We start from the raw sequence: 15,000 nt of genomic DNA, 5'->3' as shown, positions 1-15,000 counted from the left end.
ATACATATTTCGAACACTTCATAAAATAAATTCTTTTTTTTCTTAAGTTTCCAGTTAGAAACTTTGAAACATATTGAAACGTACTTTTTCTTCTCGAAAGCTATGGATTAAAAAAAAAAAAAAAACGCGTTGTAAAAAGGATTAAGTCTTTTTTTCTTCATAAACTGAATACATTATTAGATATTGCTATATACACATCATAAATGTACACGTTCGTTTTTTCTTTTACTCGCATGAAAATGACTGATCCTTTTTCTTTTGAATAAAATATAATGATAAATGAAAAGAAGAAAAATGGAAAGAAAAAGAAAGAAAGAAAGAAAGAAAGAAAATGGAAAGAAAAGAAAAGAAAAAAAAAGCAAAATTTTTTTTACCACGCAAAGATTTACTACAATGTTATTTCCCTGTCGTTTTACAACTTTTTATATTTGAAAACTTTTCTCTTTGATATAAATCCATTATCCATCTTTCTCGAATGCTCGAGGGTACTTCAAAAATAAGAGCAACAACAACAACAACAGCGACAGCAACAACAACACAACACAATAACAGCAAAAAAAAAAAAACTGCAATAACAATAATACTTGGAATAATAACAATAACAAAAAAATTAATAATAATAATAATAATAATAATAATAATAATAATAATAATAATAATAAACGATAATAAATGAACGAAATGAGAAAATCTTTTTAACAATTCAAGAAAAATTCCTTTTCTTCTACAATGTACTGAAAGTAATAATGATTTCTTCTTCTTCTTCTTCTTATTATTATTATTATTATTTTTCTTTTCTCCTCCTACTCATACTCCTCCTCTTTTTCTTTCTTTCATTTTTTTTTTCTTTTTCATCGTAGTTTTATAAATGAAAGCCTCAACGGAGATGAAATTCATTTTCCCTCGAAGAAAAATCACTCGGTGGATAACGATCGATGGACAGATGTTAACTACCTGAGTAGAGAAGAAGAAGGTCTACTATGATGTTTTATGTTTATACATATACATATACATATACATATATATATATACATATACATATACATATATATTATATACGTATACATATATGTATATATATGGATATGTGTTTAGTAAGATCAAGAAGGATAGGACAAGAAAGCCCAAACTTAAAGGGTCTAATAGCTATACCTGCTGTTGTTAGAGGATACTAAAAACATCATTGTGGAGATTCCATCTCCCCTTTCTTCTCCACCCCTACCCACCTCACCCTACTTCTTCTTTCCCTTCCTTTTTTTCTTCCTTTTTTTTCTATTCGCTTGAAAAACGAATATTTTTCTCTTTTCGTTCTTCTCTTCTATTTTCAAAGAATCTACGTGATATTTCTTTTATTTCATATCAACGCTATATGTAAAATAATCCATTATTGGATTTAACAGATATAGAAATATGTAATAAAATTGATGTCATTTTTTAATAATAATAATAATAATAATAATAATGATAATAATGATAATAATAGTAATAATATAACGGAGTAACGCCGAATATTATTGACCGAATGTTATTACAAAAGAATCTCACTATTGCATTCATACGATATATAATGAAATTAATATTATTTCATTTAGTATTTTCGTATGAAAATAACTTCATGATATCGATCGCACGCTAAATGCTACCCTGAAAGAAACGAGAGAGAGAGAGAGAGAGAGAGAGAGAGAGAGAGAGAGAGAGAGAGAGAGAGAGAGAGAGAGAGAGAGACAAAAAAAGAAAATGAATAATATAGCTATTAAAAGTATCTTATTTGGAACCTTTTCGATCTCGAATATACCCTAATAATAATATTTTCTCCGTATAATGTTACCAAAAAAAAAAAAAAAAGTTACCTCAATTAAAATACCTAAAACATAGCACAAAAAAAGAATTAATAATTATTATACAACTCACTGCTCCATCTTCTTTCCACTTTCTTATTTTTAACTGTTGGATAATGTAATATATCAATGTTTTATTTGATCCCCAGTTATATCAGATGCCATTTAAATATACAATAAATTAATTTTATACATATTATATATATATATATATATTAGATTTTATTGTTATTAAATTTAACAAACAAGTTTTCTTTTTCTTAATTAAAAATTAATAATTGTGTATTAAAAATATCTTTAACATTAATAACGCTTGCTAATGTCGTTAATGAAGTCAATGAAGGATACCAACGAATCAAGACTAGTTTCTAAGTTCAATTATATTATATTATATATTATATATATATATATATATATGTATATATAAAGATATATATATATCTTTGAAACTTTATTATTATTAAACTTGATAAAACAGTTTTCTTTCACCTAATTAAAAATAAATAATTCTGTATTAAAAATATCTAACATTAATAACGCTTGCTAATGTCGTTAATGAAGTCAACGAAGAATACGAACGAATCAGGACTAGTTTCTAAGTCCAATTACACACACACACACACACACACACACAGAGAGAGAGAGAGAGAGAGAGAGAGAGAGAGAGAGATCCTATCTATGTACATATATACATATGAATGTATCAGTTTTATGCGCGCGCACAAACATGACGAAGCGATTCGTACAACGGAAAATGATGAGGTCGAGAAGGGAGAGAGGGAGGGGATGGAAGGGGTAGGAGAGAAAGGAGGGGAAAGAGGAGAAACTCGTTCTTGAGTTTTAATTCACTAGAGACCTACGGTCTATCCGACTTTATTGTGTGAGAAATAATATATTAGATTGTTAGTACAGCGAAGGGATAAGATTATATATAATAGAAAGAAGAGAAGGGAGGAGAGAAGAGTATTCATTTAAGAAAAAAAAAAAAAAAACTTCCGCTTGCCTTGGCTCTCGATCGTAATGATAAAAATGTGTTGAGAGGATTTCATGCTTCGATGAGAATTTTAGGGGAAGCTTTTGGGAGGAGGGTAGCCGACGGGCTTATAAAAAAGAAACAAAATCTGCGTCTCTTAGAATCAAATGAAAAACTACCCTTTTGATGCACGATTTCGTTCTTTTTATTATTCTTCCGTTGCAAATGCAATTGTTATTTTTTTTTCTTCTTCTTTTTTTTTTTTTTTAAGAAAGCACAAAAATGTGCGTATGATTTTGAAAAAGAAAAAGGGGGCGAAAAAGGATATCACATGAATTTTTGCAAATTTGACGGAGATATTTGTTATTACAAAGGGGAAAAAAAAAAAAGGAGAAAAGAAAGAAATAGAGAAATTGTTAATCGGATCAAAAGTTCCAAAGTGATTTTAAAAATCGATTAGTAATTATTGTGAAAGTAGAAGGCGCGGCTTAGATATAGGAACATTTTTTATTATCTGAAATGAAAAGAAAAATAAGATTGGCCTGAAAAGTCCCGACAAAAGAGGAGTAATCGATTTTTTCTTCTCTCTTTCTTTTTTATTTAATAAATCTTCCTACGAACCTTCGACCCGTCTTATATTTATTGCTAACTAAATATAAAGAAGATAGGTATTTAAAAAAAAAATATATATATATAATAAACAAATAAATAAAAAGAAAAAAGGGAAAATAATAAAAATCGTTCCGATCGAGCTGATAAGTGTTCATTCGAAAAAAAAAAAAAAGAAAAGAGAAAAAATGAAGAAAAAAAAATGAAAAAAAAAAAAAAGAAGAAGAAGAACAAAATATTAGCCAATCAAGGAAATATTTCGAATAAAGGAAAGAACGACGTTGAACGTAGGTAACTCGCGAGATACATACTAGTTCTAAACAAATCCTATGGCGTGTTTTATTAATCGCGGAGCCTTCGTAACGAGTTAACGTGGGAGCGACGGCTGCGAGAAAGCAGTCGAGCAGCTCGATTCTCATTCCAGATAGGAGCCAGACAATCGGTTTTGTTGTTTCGAGCTGCCCTCGGACAGGCCACACTACACCACTCACACATAGATATTACACCCTCTCATCCACAGACACATACATATTACATATATACGTACATACATGTATACATAGGCAGATAGATGGATATATATGTATAGAACGGTCACGTATATCGCGTCACCGTAGTACCCTGTGTACCATCATCGTTTTCAACCTGTCCAGAATAGCCAGAATTATCGTCGACGACTTTATTACGGTTAAAAAGTCCTATCTACATTTCGACGCGTTTTTTCATCGATCGATCGATCCATCGATATTCGATAAAAAGAGAAAACAAAAGGGAGAGAGAGTGAGAGAGAGAGAGAGAGAAAGAGAAATTATAAATCAAGAAGAAAGAGTTTAAATTATCCCTATCAATTACAATGATTCTAATTTAGAATCAACAATAACGATCATAGTAATGCTCGACGATTAGTCGATTGTTCTAAATTATATATATATATATATATATATATATATATATATATATATAATTTGAAAGAGAGAAGAAGAGACGAATTAAGAGGAAGAATAAGGAGTTTAAATTATATCAATTAATTACAATGATTCATTTTTCAATCGACGATAACGATGATAATTGCAGCTGATAATTATAAAAGTGTTCCGAGTAAATTATTATACATTTATCAATTTTATTCTATTAGTTCTTTTTTTTTTCTCCAGGGTTTTCAACTATTTTATGAGTTATTTTTTTATCGAGACGAGTATAGAAAAAAGTAAGTTAATACACACACGCACACGCGCACACACACATATATATTTTTTTAATAATTCATTCTACTTAATTTAAGTATGAGAATAGAGTGAGACGAAAGAAGAAAAAGCGCAAGCGTAAAATTTGTGTAAAATTTTTGACTCGAATAAACATTCGTCATTAAAAACTCGTTCAATTTAATCCAAGAGAATCGTCTGAAGCGAAAAAAAAAAGAAATAAATATAGAAAAAGATATGGTAAAAAAAAACGAAACGAAAACGAAAAAAAAAGAAAAGAAAAGAAAAGAATTAAATGAAATACGAAGAGAAAGATACGAAGAAAAAGAAAATGGCGGAAGACGTGTCTCCCTTCCGCAGCTTCTTCTCTCGTTTAAGCTGTTAAGCCAGAAGAATAGACAGAGACAGAAAGAGAGGAGATGAAGGAACGGACGTTTGTAGAAAAAGAAAAAGAAAAAAAAAATAGAAAGAAAGAAAGAAAGAAAGAAAGAAAAAAAAAGCAACTATATTCGAGCGCTATTTCGAGTGCCATGGAAAGAATTATGGTATTTCTTGTAGGAAAAAGTATTTTTTTTTCCTTTCTTTTTTTTTTTTAACAAAGAAGAAGAAGAAGAATAAGAAGAAGAAGAAGAAGAAGAAGAAGAAGAGATGGTTAGGGGAATAAGAATCGCTTTCTTTTATCGTGGTGAACGTGATCTTCTTTTTCTTATTCTTGTTCTTCTTCTTCTTTTTCGTTCTACAAGCCGCAACGATGAAACCGCAAAACGCTCGTTTCCCAGAGAATTCGAAACTCCCCTCGTTTGGTTCTCGTTATACACAGGAGAAGGTATATAAGGTAGTAACATAACGTCTACCTAATTGGTATCCTCGTTCTGGATTACTTGTACGATGGAAATCGCTATCGTCTGTTTCTCTTCTCCTCCCTTATCCTCTCACTCCCCTCTTTATGTATCTATCTATCTATTTATCTATCTATCCATCCATCCATCCATCCATCCATTCATTTATCTATCTATCTATCGATCTATCTATCTATCCTTGAGTATCTTATTTATTTCGTAATAAATAATTTAAGCGATATATATCGATCGTCTCAATATCTTTTTATCTATCTATTGCTCTCTCTCTCTCTCTCTCTCTCTCTCTCTCTCTCTCTCTCTCTCTCTTTTTCTCTCATCAAATAAAAAAGTTCTATCTATCTTTTCGATCGGATTAGCCGATAATTATAAAAGTGTTTCAAGTCATTAGTTATATTAAAAAAAAAGAGAAAAAAAAAAAAAGAATTCTCTCTTACGCGCATGCATGTTATTTTCTTTAATAAATTTTCTAATTGTATTAAGAGAATTATTTCTTAATAATAATAAGATAATTCCTATTTACTTCAATTCACTTGTTTTTTTTCCTTTCTTTATTAATCTCTTTAAAAATCTATATATATAAAAAAAAAAAAAGAGAGAGAAAAATAAAATGAAAAATACGACTTATCGTATAGCAATTTTCATAATTACTGGTTCGAATCTCGCTTTTATATATATATATATATATCTGCGTATGTATGCATAAAAAAAAAATAACGTATGTTTCTTTTGTTCGAGGACCCGCAATGTCACTTTTGTCGACTAACTTGAACGTAGAAAAATAACAAGATGTCGGAAATCAATTATCGAGTTGATATTATCGACGAAACGCTAAATATATACTATTTATATATATATATATATATATCCGTGTGTGTATATATATATATATACACACACACATGAATAGAAACAGATAAAGTCGTCGAGGTCGCGACTTACAATTGGAAAAACTAATAACAAGTTTACGTACGATACGATACGATACGAAATACAAAAGAACGCAATGAAACAGAACGTTAGAAAAAAGATCGTTGCGTTGAACTCTTAATACGAACAACTTTCGTAAGAAATATTTAACAAGTAAAAATAACGTAACCAAAAAGAAAGAGAAAGAGAAAGAAGAGAATTAGTTACACATATATGTACGTAAAAAAAACGTACGTGTCGTTGCGTCTGGGGTGAGTTGCTCGCATTGGGCTGTGTTCTTTCTGTTCCGTTGTGTTATGTTGTGTTGTGTTCTTCTGTTGTATACTACGTAAGACGCTCTGCTCTCTGTGTTCCCCTTATACGAAGTTCTCGAATTGCAAAGTCATTCGAATAAATACGAAGAATTCCGATTAACTCTCGGCCGGTAAAACGAAACACGTTGTTGTGTATTGTAGTAGACAATAAGAGAGAAAGAGAGAGAAAGAGAATGAAAAAGAGAGAAGAAAGAGAAGGAGGTGGGAGGTAGTAGTCCAGCAGTGGTGTGTTGGTTTGGTATGGTATGGTGGTGGAGGTGGTGGTAGTGGTGGTGGTGGTTGTGGTGGTGGAAGGGATAGGATCGAATAAGAGGGGGAGGGAAAGGGCTCGTTTACGACGGTACACCGTAATTCGTTTGAACGTTTATATAGTCGACAATAAACATCATCGTCAGCTTTCTAATACCTCGACGAATGCTTCTTGTCGTGTCGTAGGCTATTTCGACGAAGGTAACGCGATTAAATGTGTTACGAGAAACAAGAGGAAATGGATTTGTAATTCAATTTTAATGACGAACGAACGAACGAACGAACGAACGAACGAACGAACGAACGAACGAACGAAACGAACGTATGTATGTATGTATGAATGTATGTATGTATGATATATATATATATATATATGTACGAACGACAATGAACTACGTACAATGGAAAATCTCGTACGCATATGTATATTCTCGTAGTTGATATTTCTAATTGAATGATTAAAAAAAAAAAAAAAGAAGACAGAAAAATATCAGTATTATACGCGCATACGTACGTACATATTTTGGCGTTGATATTTACGATGATTGAACGATTAAAAAGAGAAAAAGGAATATAAAAAAAAAAAAGAAAGAAAAAAAAAAGAAATAGAAATTAAAAAAGATAGGAAATATTAATTAATTCGAAATACAATTACTCGTGGATACGACTGGTGATGATAAAACGAACATATCCCGTATGATAGATAATTTAATTAATTTTCGAAAGAATCTCCTATTAGAAATATTTTTCTTTTCTTTTCTAATTTCTTGTTGTTCGGAATCTCTAACTCGATGATATTTCTATGGTCTAAATTATCCCCATTTTGTTCTTTTTTTTTTTTTTTTTATTATTTCCATTCTTTTCTTTTAGATGTTACACGTATCTCTCTCTTTCTCTCTCTCTCTGTCTGTCTCTGTCTCGGTAAGTTGCATCGATGCTCGAAAGATGGCGCCACGGATGACGAGGCAAGATGGCAAATCACTGTGTGTTACATAGTCGAACGAGAGAGAAAAGTTGAGATAGAGAGAGACAGATATATAGAAAGAGATAATGAAAAAGAGAGAAAGAACGAACACACAGACGTTGTATTAAAAAAATTTATTACAAAATGAACTTTGTTTCTTCTGTTAACACTCTTGATACTGGACCGTAATCACTATCATCGTGGTCATTACTAATGTTATCTTCACTTCTATCACTCACTAATACACCATCCTATCTACCGGCATCACACAATCACTACACTAACACTGTTCTGTTCTCTCTCTCTCTCTCTCTTTCTCTCTCTCTCTGATTATTCCCACGAGTTTACACTAACGCACGGTATCATTGCTACGAGTTCGCCAGATGAGGATATATTATAACGTCACTGTTCCCGTCAAAGAAAAAAAAAAAAAAAGAAGAAGAAAAAACAAAAAAAAATGGAAAAGAAAATAAAAATAAAAAAAAAATCGTTTCGACGAAAAAAAAGAACTTTTTTTTTTTTTTTTTATTAACCAACCACCGTCACATGGATCGATCGATCTTCCAACCGTTTCTCGTGCGAATAAAAACTTTTGCAACATTTTCGTTTGACGAAATATAATAATGTAAAAAAAGAAAAAAACTTACCGGTGTGGAGAGGCAACTCGACGAAACGAAATCCAGTTTATCGGGAGAGCACGTGCCTCCTTCCGGTGCACTTACCGCGTCCAAACGAACAAACGAGCAAGAAGACGACGAAAACGACAAAACACTATTTAGTTCAGCTTTCCTTCGCTTTCGTCGAGAAAAGACGAAATAATCTCTAATTGTATGTTAGAGATAGAAACGGGCACTACTATTCCCGTACGAAAGAAGAAAAGAAAGAGAGACACGCGTCTCATTCGATGCTTCGTAATTTCTTTCTTCTCGTTTAATCCTCTTATAATCCGTTATGATCGAGATTTCGATTATTCGACACGTAATTTTCCTCGCACTTTTATATTTCTGCCGTACTCACGAATCACTCGAGATATGTTAATAATAATAATAATAATAATAATAATAATAATAATAATAATAATAATAATAGCAATAATGATAATAATAATAATAATAACGATACTAATATTAATTTTAATAATTGTAATAATAATGATAGCAGTAATAATAATAATGATAATAATAATAAAAGTCACACGATTTATACGAATATAGATTACGATATAATAATGCCGAAACTATTTTCACAATGTCGTATTGTCACTGTTCGTTAGCGAAAAAAAAAAATGTACGACCGTCAACGAATAAATGAGATATATTGTATCGCTGATGGATCAAGTAGAAGAGGTTAGGACGACACGTTCGAGTTCGAGGTTAGTCGCGAATGCGATAACTCAAAAGATACGCACAATACTCACGACGTCCGGCGCGAGAATGAGCGGAGGAGCGCTGACTGGCGGTTGTCGCCGGTGGTGGGGATGGCGGCGCGCGCTGTTGCCTAGGCATGGTGGGGGAAGCCGACAGCGCCACTGTTAACTCGTACGAGAAGGGAGTGGGGAGAGAGAGAGGAAGGATCCGCGGAGTCTCTTAAGAGTGGGGGGAAACGCGACTGGCGTTAGAGAAGGGGTAGAGCATTCAGTGCCGTAACAAAAGGCTTTGTATCCATGTCCGAATTTTCTTTTTCTTTACTTTTCTTTTCATCGTTGTATCGACGTAACCAACGATTCTCTCGTACAGATAGATACTTTTCTTCTTTCTAATATTTCTTAACGCGTAGTTACGTGTAACGTTGTAATAGAGAATTAGAAGCAAAGAGTTTTCTTTGCCATTTAATTTGTTTTACACGCATATATATACATACGCGTCTCTGTGTGTGTACGCAAGTATTTTTACACAATGCTAATTGATTTAATAAGCACGGAAGGTGCAATCTTGTTATCTAATTTGTTCACATAGCGTTTCGACTTCCTTTCTTCGTAGGATAAAGAGATCGTTTATCGTCGTATATAGGTAAATATAAATATAAGTACGTAAGTAAATAGCTACATTAGTAGGTAAGTAGATATATGTGTATATATATATACATACATACATACATACATACATACATACATACATACATACATACGTATAAGTACGTCTTAAAATTCGTAATTCATAAACAGAGTAAAGAAAAGGTTAACGCACCGATAACGAGGGAAAGCCACTAGGTTTTGTCGTTGGATGCAACGTGTGAGATCGGAAGGAATACTCGAGGGACCAGAAGAGACCACCGGCCGGCCAGTTAACAGCCAACCAACCAGTCAGCCATCCAGTCAGCCAGCCAGTTCAGTAAGCCAGTCAGCCAGCCAGCCAGCCAGCGTGTCTCTCGTCTTTTTCACGTGTTCGAGGTGTTATCAAAGGATTTGAAATAAAGGAAAAAAAAAAAAAAGAAAAAAGGAAGAAAAGAAAAAAATCGTTCTTCACAGTGAAAGCAAACAAACGCGTGTGATGATGGCGATGACGACAACGATGACGACGACGATGATGATGATGGCAAAGAAGAAGAAGAAGAAAAAGAAGAGGAATGCGAAAAGAAAAAATAATACATTTAGGCACCGTTTCAAACGGGACAACGGCGATTGAAACGGACGATTCAAAGAAAATCATGCATGTTCGTTCGCTTAATCGGACTAAAACGAAATAATCTAACGAATATAAACGGAGGAAATGAAAAGAGGAAGAAGAAGAGGAGGAAGAGGAAGAAGAATAAGAAATTGAAGGAAATACGTTAGTACGGCCACGCTCGGCGACGCTTTACGAGATCCCAGAGCGATAACATTAAATATGGCCCCGTTTATTTATCACTCAAGAGTCCAGTTTGTTTTAGAAATACTCGGGATTGCGTGTATACATATAATGCCTACATCTGTTGGCCCAGATAAGGAGAGGTGGGAATGTGAAGGAGAGGAAAGAGGAAAGGGGAAGGTAATAGAGAAAGAGAGAGAAAGAGTGGGGAGACAAACTAACGAGAAAAGAGAGAGAGAGAGAGAGAGAGAGAGATGAGGAGAGGGAGAAAAAAGAGAGTCATGGATGGAGGGAGAGATTAGTCATGTTTCATTATTAATACCATGCTTGCTTGAACGTCGTTCGAGCAAGGTTTATCTTGTATATGCGATACGATTTTTAAAGGCTATAGAGATATCATAAACCTTTCAGTTTCTTTCTCTCTTTCTCTCTTTTTTCTCTCTTTCTTTCTCTCTATCCATGTATCTATCTATCTATCTATCTATCTATCTATCTATCTATCTATCTATCTTTGTTCTCTTTCTTTAAAAATTTCTCAAGGATACGAAATATAAAATGTTTTAGAAAATCTCTTAATTCTCTCTCTCTCTCTGTCTCTCTTTCTCACGATCTTTTTTTCAGATCTTTTTTCTCTCTCCCTCGAAATATAAAAACGATATCGGATCAGAGCGAAAGAGAGAAAAAAGGAACGAACAAGGAATAAAAAGAATTATTATAAAGGAACGAAAAAATATGAAAAGAAAGAAAAAGAAATAGAAATTTTCCGCAAAGAACCGAGAAACTTTTATTAACATCGGACGAAGACACAAGTTGGCCTTCGCGAACGAGCTTTAGCAATGTTATGTGCAGCGCATGCACTAACACACGAACCGTCCCTCCTCCCTCTTTCCTCCTTCCATCGTACCCCCCTTCCCTCCACTCTACCTCTTCCACCACCTCCTCCTCCTCTTCCTCTTCCTCCTCCTCCTCCTCCTCCTCCTCCTCCTCCTCCTCCTCCTCCTTCCTCCTCTACCCCCTCTTCTCCTTCTCGGATATTGTAGAAAAGTAGGACAACGCGGCGCGGGGTATGAGGGTGGTTGGCATAAGGTTCATAAAGAGCCGTTACCTTTCTGTGAAAGGTGCCTTTAATTTCAGAGGCATTCCAATTGCACTTATGTATATTGAAAGAACCAGCCGGAGTTGCAACGAAGCGGGAAAGATAACGGAGATTATGCGCTCCCTCCTCTACGACAATGTATACTATCTATAATAGATACACATACATACATATATATATATAAATATATATGCATGTATATATGCATATATATATATATGTATGTATATATGTATGTATGTATGTATGTATGTATGTATGCATAAGAAAAAGATAGAGAGAGAAAGAGAGCTATATATATGCATTTATATGTACATGAACATTCATACTTACAAACTTACATACATATAAATACATAAGTAAAAAAATTTCATACGAACACGTTAAAATGCATAGATAGTATTTCTCTATTGTCCTAAAGACTAACTGAAATATTTATTTGTGTCTAATCCTAACGGTACAGAGATCGGATTGAACCTCAGTGGGATTCGACAAACCGAAAATACGGATAGAAACAAAGAGGGAGGGAGGGAGGTAGAGAAATAGAGAAAGAGAGAGAGAGAGAGACAGGTAAATTGAGAGTATTCGCGTATAATCGCGATCGAGGATAGTTTATGTCGCGTTATTCGGTGTTTCGGAGCAAGCCACTTTGCATATTATGCGAATACCAAAGCGAAAGATACCTATTGGTTATTGGCGGCTGTTCAATACCTATCGCTTGACCATTGAAAGCATATCGTTAACAGTTTATGTATCGATGTAATCTCATTCATGTGTAATATCCACTAAACTCTCTCTCTTCTTTCTTCTTCTTTCTCCGACTCTCTCTCTCTCTCTCTCTCTCTCTCTCTCTCTCTCTCTATCCTTCTCCCTCTCTGTCTATCTATCTGTCTCTTTCTCTCTTTCTGACTTTGATACCAAAATACTTCCTTCTCCTCTCCTACCCCTTCCCTCCTTTTTTCTCTCCTTTATTTCGAAACTCAAGAATTTAGAACACGTTTTGATCGATCGAAAAAGAAAAATATATTAAGAAAAAAATAAAAAGAAATGAAAAAAATGGACTAATTAAATTACAAAAAAATAGAACAAAAATAATAATAATAATAAAGAAAGAGAGAGAAATACAATTTCAGTAACCGATTCTTAATACCATACATAAGTGTGTGTGTGTGTGTATATATATATATAGTAACTATTTCATAAAACGAACTCGAACAGTTAAGTTAAACGCTAGGAATGAAATGAAATAGCGCTATACATACGCTAGTAGAGAAAGCGAGCGAGACCGTATGGAAAGTGAACTCTCTTGTGAGGCACGCGCGAAGAGAGAAGTAGTGGCGTAACGTTTAACGATCGGCCCCCTTTAAAAGCCCCTTTATTATCGATCACTTTCGTCGTGTTCCTCAACAGTGGGACAACACACTCTTGCAGAGATTCCACCGATCGAATCTTTCCCTTGCTCTTTTTTTCTTCTTCTTAATTCTTTTCTCTTCGTAATGTTTTGTTCTTTTTCTTTTTTTCTTTTTTTCTTTTTTTTATATCTTTTTTTAATTCCTTTTTTCTTCTCTCTTTTTTCTCCCAATTTTTTTTCTTCTTCTTCTACTTCTTCGTCTTCATCTTGTTAAGTTTATCAAGACGAACGGTAAAACATATGGTTGGGCAATAGTAAGCATACGTGATGTCGAAATTTTTCAATGGCGGACGAACCAAAAAAAAAAAAAAAGAAAAAGAAAAAAAAAAAAGAAAACGTCGCCGAGTTCGATTTTAAAAATCGACAAATCCTTCCAAATTAATACTTCATTTTTGGAGTGTATATATGCTTTTCATTTTTCTTCTCTCTCTCTCTTTTTTTTTTTCTTTTCTTTTCTTTTCTTTCTCTCGTCAAAAATTTTCCCAGGCTACTAGTTTTACATTCTGAATGGGGGAAGGGGAAACGGGAAGAAAAAAAGAAAAAAAAAAAAAGAGAATATGGAAAAAGAAAAAAAGAAAAGAGAGAAAAAGAGAAAAAAAATCTCGTGAAAGAGTAATTGATTTTTAAAATCACTTAGGCAGATAGCACTTTCGGCAGACCCGGTATTAAAAATGTCGACATTACCTTACTTATTGATTCGCTCCCCCTCCCCTCCTTTCCCTCTTGTTCACTGACACATTATATATAGGTATATTAAAATAAATTAACGGGAGAAAAGGGAAAGAAGATAAAAAAAAAGTGGTATCAAAATTTTTGTTCTCTTCTTTTTTTTTTTTTTTTTTTTTTTTTTTTATATACATACGTACGTACATACATGTATATAAAATAGAAACAAAATATTAAAAGAAATTTCTAAAAAGAGAGCATCGAACTCGTCTGTTGAAACAACTTTTCCTGCGAAGCACGTGCGAACACAATGCGTGGATTGTTCGACTTTTCGAGATGCATATTCGTGTGAGTATTATACATATGTGTGTGTGTTATGTATGTTTGTATGTATGTATATATGTATGTATAATCGAAAAAGAAGAAAAAGAGAAGAGAGTCCGATCGAAGAACGCGAGGAAAGGATGTTTTCGTGATGTCACGCCCTGTTTGGATTTACATCACGCGTCTCGCATCAATGAACTCATTCGCGTTGTAATGTACCAAGAAGAGGAATAAAAAGAAGAAGAAGATTGAGAAGAAGAAGAAAAAGAAGAAGAAAAAATGAGAAAGATGATGACTACAGTCGTTCGTTCATCAGCGTAGAATCACTAACATTGGCGTAAAACCGATATTAATATATGTATATATACGTATGTATGTATGTATGTATGTATGTATGTATATATAAGACTAATTATTAATTCAATAAGACATAACGATACTTATCAAAAAATAAATATTCCTTATTATTTTTTAATCTTTTAAATCATTTTCATTATCCATATCCTTTCGTGTTCTCTTTTCTTTTTCTTTTCTTTTCTTTTTTCTTTTTTTCAAGTTGGGACACTTTCTTATTTTTCAAACGCATTTATTTAAATTAACCTATGTAAGTACACGATTGTGAATAGTGATTAATTGAATAAGATATATCGATACTTATCAAAAAATAAATATTCATTATTATTCATAATCTTCTGATTCACATTTATTATTGATAATGTAATTTTTTTTGTTTCATATCTCTTTCTTTTTGTTTTCTTTTCCTTCTTTCTTTCTTTCTCTC

General features: G+C 33.0%; 1 protein-coding gene and 1 long non-coding RNA gene across 5 annotated transcripts in view; both read right to left on the bottom strand.

Annotated features, from left to right (window-relative positions):
• The window catches only part of LOC122629705 (TOX high mobility group box family member 3-like), a 199,713-nt gene that overhangs the window by 58,953 nt on the left and 125,760 nt on the right, over positions 1-15,000 (bottom strand). The window contains exon 1 of one of the 4 annotated variants that reach the window (XM_043813461.1): positions 8,584-9,015. The exons of the other annotated variants lie outside the window; for them this stretch is intronic. The gene's annotated coding sequence lies outside the window, so the exon portion shown is untranslated. Of the gene's footprint in view, positions 1-8,583; positions 9,016-15,000 lie in introns of those variants that run through there. 4 annotated transcript variants of the gene reach the window in all.
• LOC122629715 lies at positions 848-1,301 on the bottom strand. The gene is made up of 2 exons (XR_006327336.1): positions 1,153-1,301; positions 848-954 (listed from the first exon to the last, which is right to left on the bottom strand). It is a non-coding gene; the product is annotated as an uncharacterized LOC122629715 (long non-coding RNA).

This window comes from Vespula pensylvanica, chromosome 5 (assembly GCF_014466175.1).
Source record: "Vespula pensylvanica isolate Volc-1 chromosome 5, ASM1446617v1, whole genome shotgun sequence".
NCBI lineage: Eukaryota > Metazoa > Arthropoda > Insecta > Hymenoptera > Vespidae > Vespula > Vespula pensylvanica.
This window is presented reverse-complemented; position numbering and strand designations above follow the sequence as displayed.